Below are 20,654 nucleotides of genomic sequence, written 5' to 3'. Positions count from 1 at the left end.
AACCCCATCCGGCCCAGGAGCTTTATTGCTGGTCATTTTTTCAATGGCTAAGCCCACCTCTTCCTCATCCACCGTTAGGCTATAAGGGAGTTGGTATGAGCTGGTCATATCCTCTGCCCCCGGAGCTTCCTGTTCATACACAGATTTAAAGTGCAAGTGCCATTTGTCTTCTTGAATGCCACAATCCAACTCACTGTTGTATGAGTCCGCAAAAAATGGTTGGTTGACCACGGCCCAGAATTTGGCGCTACTTTTCAGAACATCAGTTGAGGTCAGGTCAGCCCAGGCATCCTCTCTGATCTCATGCCGTCTTTTCTCGATGGTGGTCGTATATGCTTTCCTGAGGGTAGCCACTAGTTTTCTATCTACTGGTTTGGATTTTAAAGCTGATTTTAATTTATGGTTAGCAGCAGAACATTTATCGTCAAACCAGCCTACCCTTTCTTGGGTTTTCCTTTCACACTGTTGTGTCAGGTTGGACACAATGTTGGCGCAGACCCTTTTATACGCCTCTAGCACCTCGGTGTCCCCCGCCTGATTATTCAAACAGAGTTCAAAGGCCTCCTGACTACTTATACACAGATTACCAAAAAAATCCTCAGGGATTATTTTACACCATTTAATTCGGCGGGCCTGATCAGATGGTCTTAAATCACATTTGTCTGCTAGACTCAAGCTGCTAACATTAATAGCTAGTACATTTTCAATTTTTAATACAACAAGATTGTGGTCACTAAAATGGGACCTTACAACGGTATAACAAATAATATGACTACTATAACTACTACTCAAAAAAATATAATCAATGGTAGACCCACTGCCATGTCCCGTGAAGGTTGGAATGCCCTCTTCCTCCCCAAAAGGCAACATTAGACCATTTTCAGCTAACAGGGATTCTAGATAGGATCCCTGTTCTGAATGTTCAAAATGGATATTCTCTTCTTCTGGGGAACCAAACAAAAGGTTCGGGGGGCATTCTTCCTGACAACTATGGACATTGAAATCTCCCAGTAAAATTACAATGCAATTAGCCTCCATAGACTCCTGAAAATTGATTAGGAAAGAGTTTAGCCTCAGCAGATTATCAACTGGGTGTTCTCTATCAAAGGAGTTGTAGAAGTTCACTAATAATACAGCATTAGATCCCCTATGTGTAATTAAAACTGCCAGACAATAGGGGCTGCCAGTGGGAATTTCTCTATAGGTGCCTGAAATTTTTGCAGATATCAAGGTAACCAAACCACCTCTAGCCCGCCCTCTCAATGAATTAACAGCTGGGCGGTAAAAGGTGGTGTACCCATCCACTGTAAGCGAATTTTCGGTCGCCCACGTTTCCTGCATGGCAATTATGTCCATAGTGCCTATTAGGTCTCTCTAATGAGGATCATCAATCTTATTCCTAAGGCCCGCTATGTTCCATGTGGCCATTGCAATCACCCGCCTGCTACCTTTATTCCCATCAGTCACACACAAAGCTGTCCCTCCCTCCATGCCCTGTCATGTGGTTAACATTGGCTCAGTACTTGGCTCAGGGTTTAGTTCTTGTGAGGGTTGACTGCTCTGTGGGATGGTGTGTGGGGCAGTTAACAATTGTATGGTGGGGGGGCCCAATGTTTGTCAATCTACCCAATCCATAAAGGACGGGTGATCATAATGATTAAACGTTGGTACATTAAAGTAATTATCTTCCCCATTTGCATAGTGATGGTCATAATATAAGTGTTTGTTTTGGGGGCCTGCAGCAAACCCACCCTGAAAAGGTCTGGCTCTTCTTCTCCTGACCACATTCCACCCGTCCTCACCCCTCTCCTCCCAAGCACGCGATTGAGCCTCCCATGGGGGATTGAACTTCTGTCTATTATTAAGCTCCTGGGGGCCCTTTAACCAACTCCATCTGCTATCGGGTTGATTCCCCTGAACATAGGAGAGAGGCCTGGCAGTGACCGTGCTCGCCTGATAGCTTGGTGTACCGGCACAGATGTAATTTACTACCTGTGGGTGCTCAAAGGTGACCACAACGCAGTCACCTTGTAGGTTTTTCCTATTACCTCCCACCCAAGGAGTTCTCTCCACCATTAGGATGTTACTGGGCATACCAGGCGGTAAAGGATAATTTTTGGACAGCCAGTGACAAACCTTGTTTTTTAGGGTTTGGTAGGACTCCGTTTCAGTTGATACAAGTTCAGTGACCCCAGTCAGGATCACTACATAGGAGCATGCATCCGGAGGAAGGTGGATGTTTCTCTGTGGTTCTCTCTTTTCTTTTGGGGTCTGATCTAATTTAGGGGTCGGGGTGTGGGATCTTTAAACTTGACCTGAGGGGTTACCTTAGATTTTGCAGAATTCGGTGTCTGTTTTGGATCGGTGGTTTTTGAAGAAGTGCCTCCTGAGATGGTAACATTAGTGGAGTTACTGGGCACAATTTTTTTGAGAGAAGGGGTGTTTTTGTCAACTATGGGAGGCTTATTCGTGGCCTTTTTTGCGGGGGTATCTTATTTTCCAAACTAAAGCTGGGAGCACTTATATCTTTATGAATGTTTTTTAAGATGGTTTCTAAGCAACGCAACCTAACCTTGATGGGTTCAAGCAGGATTTTTAACATTTCAAAGATGAGCCACTCGCATACCTGCATTGCTGCCACCTTACTCTCACCTAAATTTGGTCAAAGCACCGCGTTTTAGCGGGTCCCTGCCCACTGTCTCGTGTTGGTGGCCACCTTGGGAGGGGGGACATTGCAGGAGGCGCAGGCAGCGCTCTAGTGTCTCTAGTGTCCCGCGCTCGGCGAGCATAAAGGCAGGCAAACCTCAGGTGAGCACCCTTAACATCTTGACCATTTGCGTTAGGATAGCCTCGCTATTCTGCTGCTGGCTGCTGCAGTAATTCATTTTTAAAACGTCCCGTTTTTGTCTTTTATTTTAATCTTGGTTACTCGTTTTTCCCCTGTTTTTAAATTTGAGCCACTCGCATACCTGCATTGCTGCCACCTTACTCTCACCTAAATTTGGTCAAAGCACCGCGTTTTAGCGGGTCCCTGCCCACTGTCTCGTGTTGGTGGCCACCTTGGGAGGGGGGACATTGCAGGAGGCGCAGGCAGCGCTCTAGTGTCTCTAGTGTCCCGCGCTCGGCGAACATAAAGCCAGCCATGCTGACGCGCAGCGTCATCACGCAGCGTCATTGCCGGACTATCGCCGGAGTTTCGCCAGAGTCAAGCCCGTCTGTGCCCGTCCGGGCCCAGACGGGCCCAGGGCACACCACTCTGTTAAACACCTCTTGCCCTCAGATCCCCTGTTACAGGTACTCACGGGACACACTGCTTGCTTTACGCGCGCCCAGACACCCCAGCTGCTGCTATTATTGGGCTGAGGGCTCCGTTTTTAATCACTGTCTTGACTGTCGCCCGTACAATACTTGCAAGCACCCTAACTCTCTTACTATGGCATTGCTCAACTGTAGATCATTGCCTTGTCATACTACCGAGGTTCATTCCCTCCTTCTGGACCATAGTCTGGATGTTCTATTTCTGACGGAAACGTGGCTGACCACAGGTTCCGACCCCGACATCGTCAACGCTCTCCCCTCGGGGTATCTCATGTTCCATCTTGATAGGCCGGATGGGAGAGGGGGTGGAGTGGCCATTGTTTACAGAGACACATTTGTATGCAAAGCAGTCGACTGTGGCATCAACAACGCTGAAAGTTGTCAGTTTACCCTTTGCATCTCCTCAACTGTCTCTATCTCTGGCCTCCTTGTGTATCGGCCTCCCGCTACTCTAGGGAATTTTGTGGATTCCTTTATGGAGGCTGTCATCCCACTGGCTGCTGCCTCGTCCTACTTTGTCACCCTTGGGGACTTCAATTTTCATTTTGACGACCCCAATGACGTAGTGGCAAGGGAGCTTGTAAGCTTGCTTGGTGCACTGGACCTTCATCTTGTCAATATGGGAGTTACCCATAACAGAGGCCATCAGCTTGATGCAGTTTTTGCTAACTCTGTGAACCTGCAGGCTCTCCAGATGCTGGCTCTCCCCTGGACTGATCACCATCTTGTTCCGTTTAGCTGGCTGCTGGGGAACCGCAGAGACCCCGCTCCTAGACAACATACTGTGGAACGACTTTGGTCGAAGCTCCCGGTGGACAGTTGGGCGGAAGAGCTAGCTAGAACCTGTCCTCACCTCACAGATGACCCCAACACTGCTGACCAGCTCTTGGGCAAATGGCTTACTAACTCTCTGGACTTACTGATCCCAAATAAAAGAAGGCTTGTCAGGGAGAGAAGAATTGGTTCTGCCCCCTGGTATACCCCCGAACTCGGGTGCATCAGAACCTCTTGTAAAAGGCTTGAACGTGCCTGGAGGAGAGGGCGGACGGAAGAAAGCCGGGCCAATTATAAAAGGGAACTAAGGAAATATAAAAGCGCACTGAAGGACGCTAAAAAGACTTTCTTTAGCGACCGGATTGAGAGAGCAAGCAATTCTTCAGGAGAATCGTTTAAAATCTTCAAGGAACTTCTGAAAGCCCCGGTCCCTCCAGTGTTGCACGATAATCCCAAAGAAAAATGTGAGGAATTGGCCAGCTTCTTCCACTCTAAAATAGAGAAAATATTATCCTCCTTACCTACTATCCCTCAAAGCGATGAATCGGTTGCTAGTCCCACAAGTTGCCTGATTGAGCTAGCATCTTTTGGCCCCTTTTCGGAAGAGGAGGTCATAAAAGTCCTGTTAGAGATGAAGAGTGGCTCCCCGAGTGACCCAGTCCCCATAAAACATCTTAAACTCGTGGCTAACATCTTGTCAACTCCTCTGACTGACCTCTTGAACCTGTCACTTACACAGGGCATAGTGCCCCAGAGATGGAAAAAGGCTGTGGTGAAGGCCTTATTGAAAAAGCCAGGAATGGACTCATCCAACTTGACCAACTTTAGGCCAATTTCACTTCTGCCTGGGTTCTCAAAAATTGCAGAGAAGTTGGTTAACCGTCAGCTCTCTCACCATCTTGAGTCTAACCACCTGCTAGGAGACTCCCAGACTGGTTTCCGTCCCGGCCATGGAACAGACACTGCCTTGCTGGCAGTAGTGGAGGAGGCAAGGAGCACTCTAGATACAGGAGGGTCAGTGGCAGTGATCCTCCTGGACTTGAGTGCTGCCTTTGACACTGTGAGTCATCAAGTGCTCCTCCAACGTCTGTCAGAGGTAGGTGTCTCAGGGACGGCCCTAAAATGGTTGGGATCTTTTCTATCTGACCGTTTCTACCAAGTCTGGGAGGGGTCAGAGCAATCTGCCCTAATCCCTCTTCAATGTGGAGTCCCGCAGGGCTCATCGCTGAGCCCTACTCTATTTAATATATATATGACTCCACTTGAAAGAGTGGTCGCCCCCTCGGGGGTGAAGATCATCAGCTATGCTGATGATACTCAGCTGGTGGTCGGCCTCACTCAGCTGGCGGAACAACCTGAGGTTTTACATGACTGCCTCGCCAATGTTTATCGTTGGATGTCTATCTCCGCCCTAAAGCTTAATGGAGGTAAAACCGAGCTGATGGTCCTGGGCAATCCCAGTCCCTCCATTATTGCGACCTGTTGGCCTCGGTCTCTTGGTGACCCACCATCCCCCAAGAAGGAGATCAAGTCCTTGGGAGTATGGTTGGAAGAAGATCTGTCCTTCAGGACTCATGCCAGGAAGACCGCAGGGGTTTGCTTTGGCTTACTGAAATCAGCCCGAAAGGTGCTACCTTTGCTTCCTGATCCAGCAAGGAAGCTGTTGATACGTGGCCTCATTCTATCGAGGCTCGATTATGGGAATGCGCTGTTTCTCGGTGCCCCCGAAGCGACCTTCAAAACTCTCCAACAGGTGCAAAATGCAGCTGCGAGAATCCTTATGGATGTTCCCAGAAGGCAGTCTGCTGCTCCTGCCCTCAGAGCGCTTCACTGGCTCCCCGTGAAGGAGCGGGTGAAATTTAAGGCGCTATGTACTGCGCATAAAATTCTACATGGCAAAGGCCCTCCTATTCTTGCTAATATGGCCCGTCCCTATAAACCCCCACGTCTGCTGCGCTCGGACCAAAAACACCTTCTGCAGTCAGCCAGAGTAAGAAAAGCTCGTTCTGGGGGTAGGCGTTTCTCGGTGCAGGTGGCGTCTCTTTGGAACTCTCTGCCCCTCAGGATTCGCTCAGAGCCCAAGATCCTACCATTTAGGAAACTTCTTAAGACCTACTTGTTTCCACAGTAGTGATTAGCTGAGTCTCCCCTTCTGGTCTGTTGCGCCGGGACGCCCCTGGGTAAGCTGAGCGCATTATAAATTTCATATTATTATTATTATTATTATTGTTGTTATTTACCATGTTTAAGCTGTTCCTATCCTCGTTGCTTCTAACATGGTTATCTACTTCACCACCCAAATCCAAGATTTCCTCTAAGCTACTATCTATGACCGTATCATCTGGTAGGCTTAGGGATAGGCCCACATTAGTTTGGGCAGCTCATCCGTGTCAACAGTATGCGCTACCAAGATGCTATTCGAGGGCGCCAGGTCTAAAGTGGTTTGATCTAGGTTTTGAGTGGTCAGTGCTTTCTTTCCTTTACGTGTAACAGATTTGGACTTTTTTTTAGGAATTGCACCCTCTTTCAAACCCCTTTCATGTACATTAACCACAGAAACATTATCGGGCTCATTTGATGAACCGCTCTCTACTAACATAGCAAGATTGGGTGTTGCCTCCAGACCTTCTTGAGAGCTAATGTCATCGTGGGCCCCCTCATTATGTACAATAGCAAAGGTGTTTGGGCCTGTCGCTGCATGTGGAGTACAAGCTTGAGCTATGAGTCCTAGAGAAGATCTCCTGGCCATTGCCAAGTCCTGAGACACCCTTCTATCCATTAATATGATCCCTTCGTCTATTAGAGCATGAGTCCGAACGATGAAATCATCGAGGGTACCTGTCAGTTTTTTGGCTCCAGCGGCTGCCATACTTCTAGTCTCTCGGTAGTTCATAACAAGCCCCAGAGAAATTGCAGCGTGGAGTTGCAGAGATTACGTGTAGGCAGAGAAAAATCAACCTGTGATGTTGGTCCCGATAATAATAACAAAAACAACAGGGGAACAAACTTACAGTTGTGTTGGAAGGTCCATTACACCAAGGCTAGCGAACAAATGACAAAGGGGATGGTCCAGGCCAGGCTCCGCAGGCCTCTGAGGGCCACAGAGGGCCCGCCCTTTGCCCGGGCTTAGCCCCGGGCGTCCCGCGTAGCGGGTATCAGCAGTTCCTAATGAGGAGATGAGGCGGTTGGGGGCGGGGCAACCAGGGAGAGCGTCCAGGTGCAGGGGATGGCTACACAGGGACTCCTGGGAAATGGAGTCCCTGTCCCTCACCTGGTGCTCGCAGACCTGGCAGAGTGTTCTCTTCTCCCGCCCTGTAGGACACGCAGTACGCCAACAAGGTCCTTCTCCTCAGCAGGGCAGCCCAGCAGAACGGGCGATGCGGGACCCGCGCAGCGGGTTCCGCGAGGTGTGGCGGCAGCAAAGGTAATTCCAGCAGCAGGAACGTTGCAGGGATAATCCTGTGAGCTCCCTAGTCAGCAGCAGTTAGATTAGGCGATTCCCAAATTACTTCGGCAAGAGGCAGCTTTAGTCCGGCGGTCGGGGGCGGGGCAACCAGGGAGAGCGTCCAGGTGCAGGGGATGGCTACACAGGGACTCCTGGGAAATGGAGTCCCTGTCCCTCACCTGGTGCTCGCAGCCCTGGCAGAGTGTTCTCTTCTCCCGCCCTGTAGAACACGCAGTACGCCAACAAGGTCCTTCTCCTCAGCGGGGCAGCCCAGCAGAGCGGGCGATGCGGGACCCGCGCAGCGGGTTCCGCGAGGTGTGGGGGCAGCAAAGGTAATTCCAGCAGCAGGAACGTTGCAGGGATAATCCTGTGAGCTCCCTGGTCAGCAGCAGTTAGATTAGGCGATTCCCAAATTACTTCGGCAAGCAGCAGCTTTAGTCCGGCGGTCGGGGGCGGGGCAACCAGGGAGAGCGTCCAGGTGCAGGGGATGGCTACACAGGGACTCCTGGGAAATGGAGTCCCTGTCCCTCACCTGGTGCTCGCAGCCCTGGCAGAGTGTTCTCTTCTCCCGCCCTGTAGGACACGCAGTACGCCAACAAGGTCCTTCTCCTCAGCGGGGCAGCCCAGCAGAACGGGCAATGCGGGACCCGCGCAGCGGGTTCTGCGAGGTGTGGCGGCAGCAAAGGTAATTCCAGCAGCAGGAACGTTGCAGGGATAATCCTGTGAGCTCCCTGGTCAGCAGCAGTTAGATTAGGCGATTCCCAAATTACTTCGGCAAGCGGCAGCTTTAGTCCGGCGGTCGGGGCGGGGCAACCAGGGAGAGCGTCCAGGTGCAGGGGATGGCTACACAGGGACTCCTGGGAAATGGAGTCCCTGTCCCTCACCTGGTGCTCGCAGCCCTGGCAGAGTGTTCTCTTCTCCCGCCCTGTAGGACACGCAGTACGCCAACAAGGTCCTTCTCCTCAGCGGGGCAGCCCAGCAGAACGGGCGATGCGGGACCCGCGCAGCGGGTTCCGCAAGGTGTGGCGGCAGCAAAGGTAATTCCAGCAGCAGGAACGTTGCAGGGATAATCCTGTGAGCTCCCTGGTCAGCAGCAGTTAGATTAGGCGATATTTACAGAGTGAAAAGAGAAATAAAAATAAATTAAAATAAAAAGGGGTGGAGAGCAGTATGTGGGGGTGAAGAGTTGGAGGCTGAGATTGGTGAGAGGAGAGAGGGGGACCGGAGGGGGAGAAAGAGATAAGGCAGTCTAGCGTAAGAGAAATGTCTGAAGGTCAGGAGGATGGAAACCAAGGGACCAAAGGAAAGGAGAAGAATCAACAAAATGGCGGACCCAGGTCGTGGGCATCGATGGAGACCATCTCAACCTGGCAAGATGCACCCAGATCAAGAGCGACAACAGGAGAGGGCCCAGTCCAAACATTTACGAGAGCCAAGTCCAAAGAAAACCAGGCAGCCGACCCAACGGAGGAAGAACAAGAGGGGAAAAGGAGCCAGACAGTCAAAAGGAGGAGCATCTTCAGTATTTGCACCTCCTTTCACCACTGCTACCCACACATGATCCCTGATCTAAATGCTCCCATGCTCCTGTACTGGGCATCACAGTTCACCCGTGTCATTAGCTTGGTTCCAGTGTCACAGTGTGCACGGGACCCAAGTTTGGCCATGCCTGTCCCACTTAGAGTGATAAAATTAGTATACAAAACAGTGATGGATAGAATGCTTGAATTAATCTCAGCCACTGGTCATCTTGGAATGATGTGGAAACTTTGAAGTGATCAAACAAATCCTTGTCACTATTGCAATAAGTTAGGTCACTGGAAGCTGGAATGTCGACTTAACCCCAAGAGAGTGGTGAATGAGAACCAGGTCCAGAATTCAGGGTTTACACAGCACCAGGGTACAGTCATAGAATGTACAGAGAATGCAAAATGTGTATGTGCCCCAAGCTCCAGTGATGCAGTTTCCACAAACTCCGATGCCACAGCAAAATGCAAATGATCTCAGATTTAACTCAAGTCAGGTCCTAAATTTTAATAAAAATTTCTTCCAAAATCAAAATGCGTTTCAGCACATGCTCACAATGCACTGGTTTCCAGTTATCGTGGCTGTTGAGGGGTGATACTCCAAACCAGTCCTAGGAGGCTTGCTTTTGGTCCAGAGGAGACCTGGCCTGGCAGTCAGACTGGACTGTTCCCGTGGGGAGCAGAGCAAGACTGATTTGCATGTGGCTGGGTCCAAAATGGACTTGCATGGTGAGCAATAAAACAATGGATATAGACCCGCTCTTTGACTGGAGTGAGTGTTTGACATTGTTCAGCATTGTGTCCATCAATTGTTCTTTTTGCTGCTGTGTAACAGGGGCCACAAGTAAAGGTCCTGCAAGCAGGCCCCGGGCCATACTTTGAGTATCCCTGTCACAGAAGGATCAACATTATAGAGTATTATAGCATATACCATATGCAAAAGAGGTTTTTGTACAGCCTGCATCCTGAACTGAATTATTTAAAGGCACTCTCATATCCAATGATCAATGAAAATGAGGCATAGTGAGTAAAGTGATTGCCCAGGATCACACAATATGGTCACGGAGAGAAGCCGGGATTGAACTCCCGTGTCCCCATTACACAATGTGCTATTCAGCCAATTGATGGGTATCTCTGCATTTCCATATTTAACGTCAGTGATTACATATTCTTTGAAAAGTTAATCTATAACACTGTATTAAATAATTAACCTTATAAATCATGGGATTGTGCAATCCCTGTATAAATACCTGTCTCTAATTTCCTTATAATCTGCAACTTGTGACGCACTCAGTCACCGATGATAAAGAAATGACGTCAGAACTCAACTTTTATTAGTTATTTCAGTTGAGTTTTGATGTCACAATGCCTACTGCCAGAGTTAGCAGCTGAGATGAAACGCAGCACAGGTTAGGGAGCAGTTGTTTAAATCAACGAAAATTAAACATTGCTTTTCTTTCTTCTGCTCTATTTTTCTAGCTTACAGTGTCAAGCAGAAGGAACGTGTTCATTTTTTGCACTTATAAAATGTTTATACAAAAGTTAAAATCTTTCTGCATGTTTCTACACATTCCAAGATTTTGCTTTATACTGACTTGTACTGAAATGTTTCTAAAATGTTTTCAATATCTTTTACCAACAATTGTCTAACAGGTTTTTGATGTGTTTATTGTTGCACTAGAGGATCTTTTTTTAATTTCATGTTTGCAAACATGCTGGCTCTTTTATATGAAAGAGCTATGCCCAAGGTTTTAAGAGGTTTGTGAGAACGGTGATGGTGTTACTATGTATTATAAGGGATAAAGTGCACCCTGCCAATCATTTAAGGTTATTGCAAGTCCCCTCCAAATTCCATAACCTTATAAAAAACTCAGCCTTCAGCCTTGCTCCTCTATAGTTATAGAACTCCTCTGTGACTTGCAATATCCTTATCATGTATGGCAGAAGGTACTTTAAACCAGATGCCCTATACCTGTGGCACCTGGTACGTAGTGTATTGTTTGAGATTACCAAATAGCAATTTTTTTGCGATTTGTTAGTTGCAAACACCCATGTACCTACCAATGTGCGTTTAACACATTTTTAGATTTCCAGCGTAATGCAACTAGACTTATCTCATTACTCATTCTTTACTTTTGTAGCAATCGCGGCACCCGCGCTTTACCTTTAACATGGTCAAAGTAAAGCACGGGTGCCGCGATTGTAGCCAAAGTAAACAAATAGAAAAAAAAGAGTGGCCGCCATTTTTTTTTTATTTGTTAACTCTTGTTAACAATGCCATAGGTTGCAAACTCGCAATTGCGACACCTATGGCATTGTAAATGCTTGTTTAAAATAAATCAGTGTTATTGCTTAAGTATCTTCATGATTCAGAACAGTCAAGGAGTTGATTCCTCCTCCATCCACAACATTTGCTTGATTGAATATTCGTAAATTCAAGAGAACTTAAAAAAAAAATCACTTATTGAGTTGATTTACTTTTTGGTGCTCTAGAATTTGTCGGTCAAGGAAAAAGCCAAACAATTTGCCCAAAATCACACCATTTGGTCACATGGGGAAGCTAAGATTTGAGCTCAGGATTTCTAGTAAAACAATCAGTAAATCGGCCACTGGCAATGTCTCTCTTCTCCACTTTCCAGTTTAACAAAAAGAGAAAATGCTTTGAGTCTTTCAAGCGCTAAATTAGAACACTTTTATATAAAGTCGCCTTAGCTAAACTGACTTATTACAGTCTAAATCAAACTGACACTATACAAGAACACTTTTTTGATCTAAACTCGAAAAACCCACCGTAATATTGTCTCGAAGATGAACAGGAGAATCATGTTTTGAACATATAAGGCAAGACAACAACCTACACAAATTAAGAATGTATGTGTCATTCTGGACAATTGACAGTTATGCGTGATCAGGGCAGAATTCTCTATTTATATGCCAATATTCCAAAAATATCCCCCATTTAACAAACGTAGGGTTATATTAGCAAGAAGCTGCCAAAAATATTGCAGAGCGCGCTGAGCGCAAATATATCACCAATCTAACGCTGTATTAGCAACAATTAGCGCCATGGTGATATATATTCCAGCGATAGCGGGAGGGAAGGGCCAACATTGCGAGAAAACCAGCGAGGTTGCATGGAGAAGGTGGAAAACTTTGCTGATACGACCCTGTGGTCGTATCAGCATAATCCACCCCCCCCCCCCGATGTTAGGTATTGCTAACTCATGGTATTAGCAGGTGTTAAAAAACGGTAATGACCCCGGTTAGCACGACTTTTTACGTCCTTAACCGGGGTCAGGGCCTCCTTGCTGATAGTCGATAGGCCTGTTAGCGACTGTTTCTCAGGTCTGTTGGTCGGGAACGCCTACTTTGCATGTCATTAGCAATAAATATCGCTGACATGCAAATTTGCACCCAAACCGGTTGCTTTCGTCAGAAAGCTGTCGCTCACTGCTGTTAGCGACAGCTTGCTGATAGGGCGATAAAAATATCGCCACTTTAGCGGCAAAAAGTACAGCTAAAGTGGCGATAATGCCCTTGGTAATATGCACCATAAGTATTTAAGACGCAGTTCAGCACTTTAATGGAGACAAATAAATACATCAACGAAACGAGTCAGAAGTTCTTGCATTCAATTTTTATTGGACAGGTGTACCAGTGAAATGTAGCTCCAGATTGTAGACAGAGCTCCACTTCCTTATCCTGCAAATAACTAGGGGGTATATTATCAAGGACGTCATTAAAATTATCGACGGTTTAGCGGCAAAAAATTGCTGCTAAAGCGGCGATAATGGGCTTGATAATACACCCTTGAGAATTCCAATAGAAGCCCATGTTCACACCAGAACATGGACTTCTATTGGAATTCTCAAGGGTGTATTATCAAGCCCATTATCGCCGCTTTAGCGGCAGTTTTCTGCCGCTAAACCGGTGATAATTTTAACGCCGTTCTTGATAATATGCCCCTTGTACTTTCAGTGGAGCAGGTTCAAGGAAAATACACATTTTACACTGGATTTTTTTTCTTCTTTCTTTTCTCTCCTTTTCTCTTTTCTTTTCTTTAACAACCTGAATTTAGCAAGTGAAACTATGTGATGTATTCTTGGGCTCGACTGGGAAAGGCTCTGAGGTACCACGTGACAGTGGTCGAGCCAGCGTCACACCTTTGACCCCAGCAGGGTTTGCTCCTTTATTGTCCCACCCTCCATCAAAATCTTTGTAGCAGTGCTCAACCCACGGCAGGAAATGGTTACGGTTTACAGGATTTAAGAATACACCGTTATTAACTCGAAATGCAAATGGTAAAGGAGGCATAAGAAAGAAGAGAGTGGAGTGATTGGCAGAGAGGTTGCAGGCCTCCAAACTTTAGAGCACTTTCATAATGCAACATTCAGAGAACTTGGGGGCATATTTACAAGTGCTTTATCTCTGCTTTCTTGGCTTACAAAGCCAAAAAAGCGAGATAAAATTAGCGCCCTATTTACAAGAGGGTGGTAACATGCATAATCGCATGTTAGCACCCTTTTCCCCAACGCCTCCCTTTGCATCTCCAATGAGATGCAAAGTGGGCATTACTGGGCATACCCCGGATGGACTACCTTGCAAATATCGCTGATGTTTACATCGCGATATATACAAGGCAGGCCACAGGATTTTAGCACATTTTAGATTTTGGCAAAAACGTCCGTTTTCGCCAAAATCTAACGTCTGCTAAAATCCTGATTTAGCCATCCCTGCCATAGGGGGTGGATTATGCTGATACGACAATGCGGGTTGCATCAGCAAGGTTATCGCCGTTTTGCAGGGAACATCGCTGGAAAACCAGTGATGTTCCGTGTAAAAGGGCGATAACCTTGCTACCTCTGGAATTTTTATTGCCCTGGAGTAACGCTTTGTTAATTACGTGCTACCAGGACGATAAATACCAGAGATGGACGGCGATAATATAATTATATTTTCGCTAAGCACGGCCAGCGATAATTATCTCTGGCCATTGTTAATGTGCCCCCTGAGTAGTTACATTTGTAGGCAAAGCAAAACTGGTGCCGCCACACATCTTCCCAGTTAATTACTTGTGCTGCGACAGATTTCTAACATTTCCACAAATGGATAACCCATCACGATGGCTATCATCGTTTAGAACACAAAAGGAAAGCTGGCACTGTCTGATAAAGGAATATTACATTCTCCTTACCATGTACTCTTTTGTGGAACATTGTCACTCCTCTGGGATATGTCTTCTAACCACATAATTTGCTTGCGTCTGACCCTGGGGCCGTTTGAAGGGTAAGGTACTGGGGGCAAACTAACCTGTGCCCTGCTCTGGTAAGAGCCCCACACTAGCAATGACAACATAGTAATTCTCCATTGTGACAACATGGTCTATCCACAACCTTGTTGTTTTAGCTGAGGACTTTTCTTTGTGAATGGTGGGAATTAGGAAAGGTGGCCCGCGAGCAAAAATGAAGACGTGGCTATGGATGTTCTGTACCAAAACATTGTGTTCTTCACAAACATACAGAGACACATAGGTAGGGATGGGGGTTATCGGGGCAAGTGGCTGTTTTGAGGATATAAACAAGATTACTGCAGCACACATTTTTATCTGTAATCCACAAACAACAACCACTATAACAAGCATTGGCACAGCTAAAAGGTCTCGCCTTTGGGACCTTATAAGTGTTTAGTTATCCAGCACAATATCCTTGGTGCAACAACACCAACTGTTGCAGGGCGAAACACTTATATGGTCCCAAAGGCGAGGCCTATTAGCCATGCCAATGCTTGTTTATATTATGGGACATAGGTCGGCAGCTCGGCTCCGATATGGTGACTGCAAAGTCCATGTTGAGTGTTGTGAAAGTGCTCGGTGGGGGTGTAATGCCATGCTTGTGAACTCACACTGTGGCACCCCTTGTCAAAGGATAGATTCGCCACTCACCTGGTGAAGAGCCGATATCACAGGGTGAGCACAACAGGAGCTGTTGAACCCCTGCACGGGGCAAGCTTGCAGCTCATCTTTGGAGGCGGTGAGGGACCAATAAACCCATCCAATGCCCATTTTTATGACAACTTCAAAGGGTCACAGCACATTTCAGAAGCCTTTAATTAGCTATTTGGGGGGAGTGGAAGTGTCTGATTGGACAAGGCTGGTGGTAATGGAACTCTCCCTCATCAGGCCCCGCCTCTTCCAATGTCCTTCAATCACTGATAGTGTGACAGCCGTGCCCAATATCAGACTGTGCCGCCCCCTCCGAGACCGCCCCCTCACTCACAGAGCGACAACCTTTCAACACAGACAGCTTTGGTAATACAGATGCAAAGTTCAAAGGGGAAGCTCGTACACATGTACACCCTTGAGAAAGTGTCTTTTTGTGAAAGGTGACGCCAGTTTCCTTCAAATGTCGCAAGTGGCATAACGGGTAGAAGTGCACCTCCTACACAAATAAAACACCAAGTGCTAAACTGGCATAACACAAATAAAACATGCCAGTCTGGAAGAAAAAAAAAACATGTGCCCTCTGTGAGGCTCGAACTCACGACCTTCAGATTATGAGACTGACGCGCTGCCTACTGCGCTAAGAAGGCTCTGGAGGAACTTTCTACCCATTGGATTTATAGACTGAAAGAAGGTCACAGGTATACGCACATTATATAGGTGGTTCTGAAACATTTTCAATTACTGTATTTATCAAAGACTGCAAACTTTCATCGATTTTTATAATGTTTTTATTTCTTCTAGTTCTATCTTTCTTTGTACACTTCTGGAGGGAATTGAAAACATTGATACTTTTACAAAAAACATCCAGCAATGAAGTAATGATATTTATGGAACTAAAGTAAACAAATACACTCTGTTGGAAAATGTACAAGAAAAGGGACTGACAATGCATTTTTTTCTTTTTCACAAGAGAGCAGATTTGTTCCGTGACAACTGCTTCTTACACATTATCCTGTCTACCGCCTCACTCTCACACCCGCTCCACCACCTCACTCTTACACATTACCCTCTCTGTCGCCTCACTCTTACACAATACCCTCTCTACCGCCTCACTCTTACACCCTTCTCTACTGCCTCACCCATACACATTACCCTCTCTACAGCCTCACGCATACACCCTCCTCTACCGCCTCACTCATACACATTACCCCGACTAACGCCTCACTACCTCACTCTTACACAATACCCTCTCTTCAGCCTCACTCTTACACCCTCTTTCCAACCTCACTCTTACACATTACCCTTCTCTACCTCCTCATTCTTACACATTACCCTCTCTGTCGCCTCACTCTTACACAATACCCTCTCTACCGCCTCACTCTTACACCCTCTCTACCGCCTCACTCTTACACAATACACTCTCTACCGCCTCACTCTTACACCCTCTCTACCACCTCACTCTTACACCCTGTCTACCGCCTAACTCTTACACATTACACCTACTAACGCCTCACTCTTACACCCTCTCTGTCACCTCACTCTTACACAATACCCTCTCTACAGCCTCACGCTTACACCCTTCTCTACGGCCTCACTCTAACACATTACCCTCTCTACAGCCTCACTCTTACACCCTTCTCTAGCTCCTCACTCTAACACATTACCCTCTCTACAGCCTCACTCTTACAACCTTCTCTTCTCTACCGCCTCACTCATACACATTACCCCGACTAATGCCTCGCTATTACACTGTCTCCACTGCCTCACTCTTACACAATACCCTCTCTTCAGCCTCACTCTTATACATTACCCTCCCTCCGCCTCACACTTACACATTACACCGACTAACGCCTCACTCTTACACTGTCTCTACCACCTCACCCTTACCCTAACTAACATCTCACTCTTGCATCCTCTCTACCTCCTCACTCTTACACAATACCCTGACTAATGCCTCACTCTTACACTCTCTCTATCACCACACTCTTACACACTAAACTCTCTACAGCCTCACTCTTACACCCTCTCTATTGCCTCACTTTTACACATTACCCTCTCTGTTTCTTCACTCTTACACAATACCCTCTCTACAGCCTCACTCTTACACCCTCTCTATTGCTCACTCTTACACATTACCATCTCTGTTTCTTCACTCTTACACAATACCCTCTCTACAGCCTCACGCTTACACCCTTCTCTACGGCCTCACTCTAACACATTACCCTCTCTACCGCCTCACTCTTACACCCTTCTCTACTGCCTCACCCATACACATTACCCTCTCTACAGCCTCACGCATAGACCCTCCTCTACCGCCTCACTCATACACATTACCCCGACTAACGCCTCACTGCCTCACTCTTACACAATACCCTCTCTTCAGCCTCACTCTTACACCCTCTTTCCAACCTCACTCTTACACATTACCCTTCTCTACCTCCTCATTCTTACACATTACCCTCTCTGTCGCCTCACTCTTACACAATACCCTCTCTACCGCCTCACTCTTACACCCTCTCTACCGCCTCACTCTTACACAATACACTCTCTACCGCCTCACTCTTACACCCTCTCTACCACCTCACTCTTACACCCTGTCTACCGCCTAACTCTTACACATTACACCGACTAACGCCTCACTCTTACACCCTCTCTGTCACCTCACTCTTACACAATACCCTCTCTACAGCCTCACGCTTACACCCTTCTCTACGGCCTCACTCTAACACATTACCCTCTCTACAGCCTCACTCTTACACCCTTCTCTAGCTCCTCACTCTAACACATTACCCTCTCTACAGCCTCACTCTTACAACCTTCTCTTCTCTACCGCCTCACTCATACACATTACCCCGACTAATGCCTCGCTATTACACTGTCTCCACTGCCTCACTCTTACACAATACCCTCTCTTCAGCCTCACTCTTATACATTACCCTCCCTCCGCCTCACACTTACACATTACACCGACTAACGCCTCACTCTTACACTGTCTCTACCACCTCACCCTTACCCTAACTAACATCTCACTCTTGCATCCTCTCTACCTCCTCACTCTTACACAATACCCTGACTAATGCCTCACTCTTACACTCTCTCTATCACCACACTCTTACACACTAAACTCTCTACAGCCTCACTCTTACACCCTCTCTATTGCCTCACTTTTACACATTACCCTCTCTGTTTCTTCACTCTTACACAATACCCTCTCTACAGCCTCACTCTTACACCCTCTCTATTGCTCACTCTTACACATTACCATCTCTGTTTCTTCACTCTTACACAATACCCTCTCTACAGCCTCACTCTTACACCCTCTCTACAGCCTCACTCGTACACAATACCCTTTCTGTCGCCTCGCTCTCACAGAATACCCTCTCTACAGCCTCACTCTTACACCCTTCTCTACCGCCTCAATCTAACACATTACCCTCTCTACAACCTCACTCTTACACCCTTCTCTACAGCTTCACTCTTACGCACTACCCTCTCTTCAGCCTCACTCTTACACCCTCTCTCCTGCCTCACTCTTACACAGTACTCTCCCTACTGCCTTACTCTTACACTATACCCTCTCTACAGCCTCAATCTTACACCCTTCTCTACCAACTCACACTAACACATTACCCTCTCTACAGCCTCACTCTTACACCCTTCTCTACCGCCTCACTCATACACATTACCCTCTCTACAGCCTCACTTTTACACATTACTCCGACTCCAGCCTCAATCTCACACCCTCTCTACAGCCTCACTCTTACACATTACCCTCCCTACTGCCTCACTCTTACCGTTACCCTTCTCTGAAGCCTCACTCTTACACCCTCTCTATCACCTCACTCTTACACAGTACCCTCTCTACCGCCTCACTCTCACACCCTCTCTACCTCCTCCCTCTTACACATTACCCTCTCTACCTGCTCACTCTTACACCCTCTCTACCGCCTCACCGTTACACATTACCATCTCTACAGTCTCACTCGTACACCCTCTCTACCGCTTCACTCTTACACATTACCCTCTCTACAGCCTCACTCTTACACCCTCTTCACCACCTCACTCTTACACCCTCTCTACTACCTCACTCTTACACCCTCACTACAGCCTCGCTCTTACAGCCTCTCTACCGCCTCACTCTTACACATTATCCTCTCTACAGCCTCACTCTTACACCCTCACTATTGCCTCACCCTTACACATTACAGCTACTAACGCCTCACTCTTACACACTCCCTACCGTCTTACTCTTACACATTACACATTACACCGACTAACGCCTCACTTTTACACCCTCTCGACCACCTCACTCTTACACATTACCCTCTCTACCGGCTCACTCTTACACCTCACTCTTACACATTACACCAACTAACGCCTCACCCTTACACCCTCTCTACTGCCTCACTCTTACACACTACCCTCTCTACAGCCTCACTCCCTCTTCCGCCACACGCTTATATATTACCCCGACTAATGCCTCAATCTTACACCCTCTCCACAGCCTCACTCTTACACATTATCCTGTGTACCGCCTCACTCTTACACCCTCTCTACTGCCTCACACTTACACATTATCCTGTCTACCGCCTCACTCTTACACCCTCTCTCCCGCCTCACTCTTACACATTACCCTCTCCACTGCATCACTCTTACACATTATTCTGACTCCCGCCTCACTCTCACACCTGCTCCACCATCTCACTCGTACCCACTACACTCTCTACAGCCTCACTCTTACACATTACCCTCTCTACAGCCTCACTCTTACACATTACCCTCTCTACAGCCTAACTCTTACACATTACCCTCTCTACAGCCTCACTCTTACACCCTCTCTCCCTTCTCACTCTTACTCCCTCTCTACTGCCTCACTCTTACACATTACCCCGACTCCCGCCTCACTCTCACACCCGCTCTACCATCTCACCCGTACACACTACCCTCTCTACAGCCTCACTCTTACACATTACCCTCTCTACAGCCGAACTCTTACACATTACCCTCTCTACAGCCTCACTCTTACACCCTCACTACCGCCTCACTCTTACACCCTCTCTACCTCCTCACTCTTATACATTACCCTTTCTACCTGCTCACTCTTACACCCTCTCTACTGCCTCAATCTAACACATTACCCTCTCTACAGGCTAAATCTTACACATTATCCTCTCTACAGCCTCATTCTAACACATTACCCTGTCTACAGCCTCACTCTATCACATTACCCTCTCTACCACCTCGCTCTTACACCCTCTCTACAGCCTAACTCTTACACATTACCCTCTCTACAGCCTCACTCTTACACCCTCTCTACTGCCTCACTCATACACATTACCCTCTCTACAGCCTCACTCTTACACCCTTCCCTACCACCTCACTCTTATACATTAACTCGACTCCTGCCTCAGTCTCACACCCGCTCAGCTGCCTCACTCTTAGACATTAACCTCTCTACAGCCTCACTCTTACACCCTCTCAGCTGTCTCACTCTTACTCCCTCACTGCTGCCTCACTCTTACACCCTCTCTACCGCCTCACTCTTACACCCTCTCTGCTGCCTCACTCTTACACCCTCTCTGCCGCCTCACTCTTACACCCTCTCTACCGCCTCACTCTTACACCCTCTCTGCCGCCTCACTCTTACATC

The 20,654-nt window shown here is 47.3% G+C and overlaps 1 long non-coding RNA gene and 1 other non-coding gene across 2 annotated transcripts in view; both read right to left on the bottom strand.

Annotated features, from left to right (window-relative positions):
* The window catches only part of LOC147746802 (uncharacterized), a 140,702-nt gene extending 125,596 nt beyond the window's left edge, over positions 1 to 15,106 (bottom strand). The window contains exon 1 of the long non-coding RNA XR_015299446.1: positions 15,005 to 15,106. This is a non-coding gene — a long non-coding RNA (uncharacterized LOC147746802). The remainder of the gene's footprint in view (positions 1 to 15,004) is intronic.
* A 472-nt stretch (positions 15,107 to 15,578) lies between these two features.
* On the bottom strand, positions 15,579 to 15,651 carry TRNAM-CAU (transfer RNA methionine (anticodon CAU)). The gene has a single exon. It is a non-coding gene; the product is annotated as a tRNA-Met (tRNA).
* Between the last annotated feature and the right edge of the window lie 5,003 nt (positions 15,652 to 20,654).

Source organism: Lissotriton vulgaris, chromosome 1_1 (genome assembly GCF_964263255.1).
Source record: "Lissotriton vulgaris chromosome 1_1, aLisVul1.2, whole genome shotgun sequence".
Classification (NCBI taxonomy): Eukaryota; Metazoa; Chordata; class Amphibia; order Caudata; family Salamandridae; genus Lissotriton; species Lissotriton vulgaris.
This window is presented reverse-complemented; position numbering and strand designations above follow the sequence as displayed.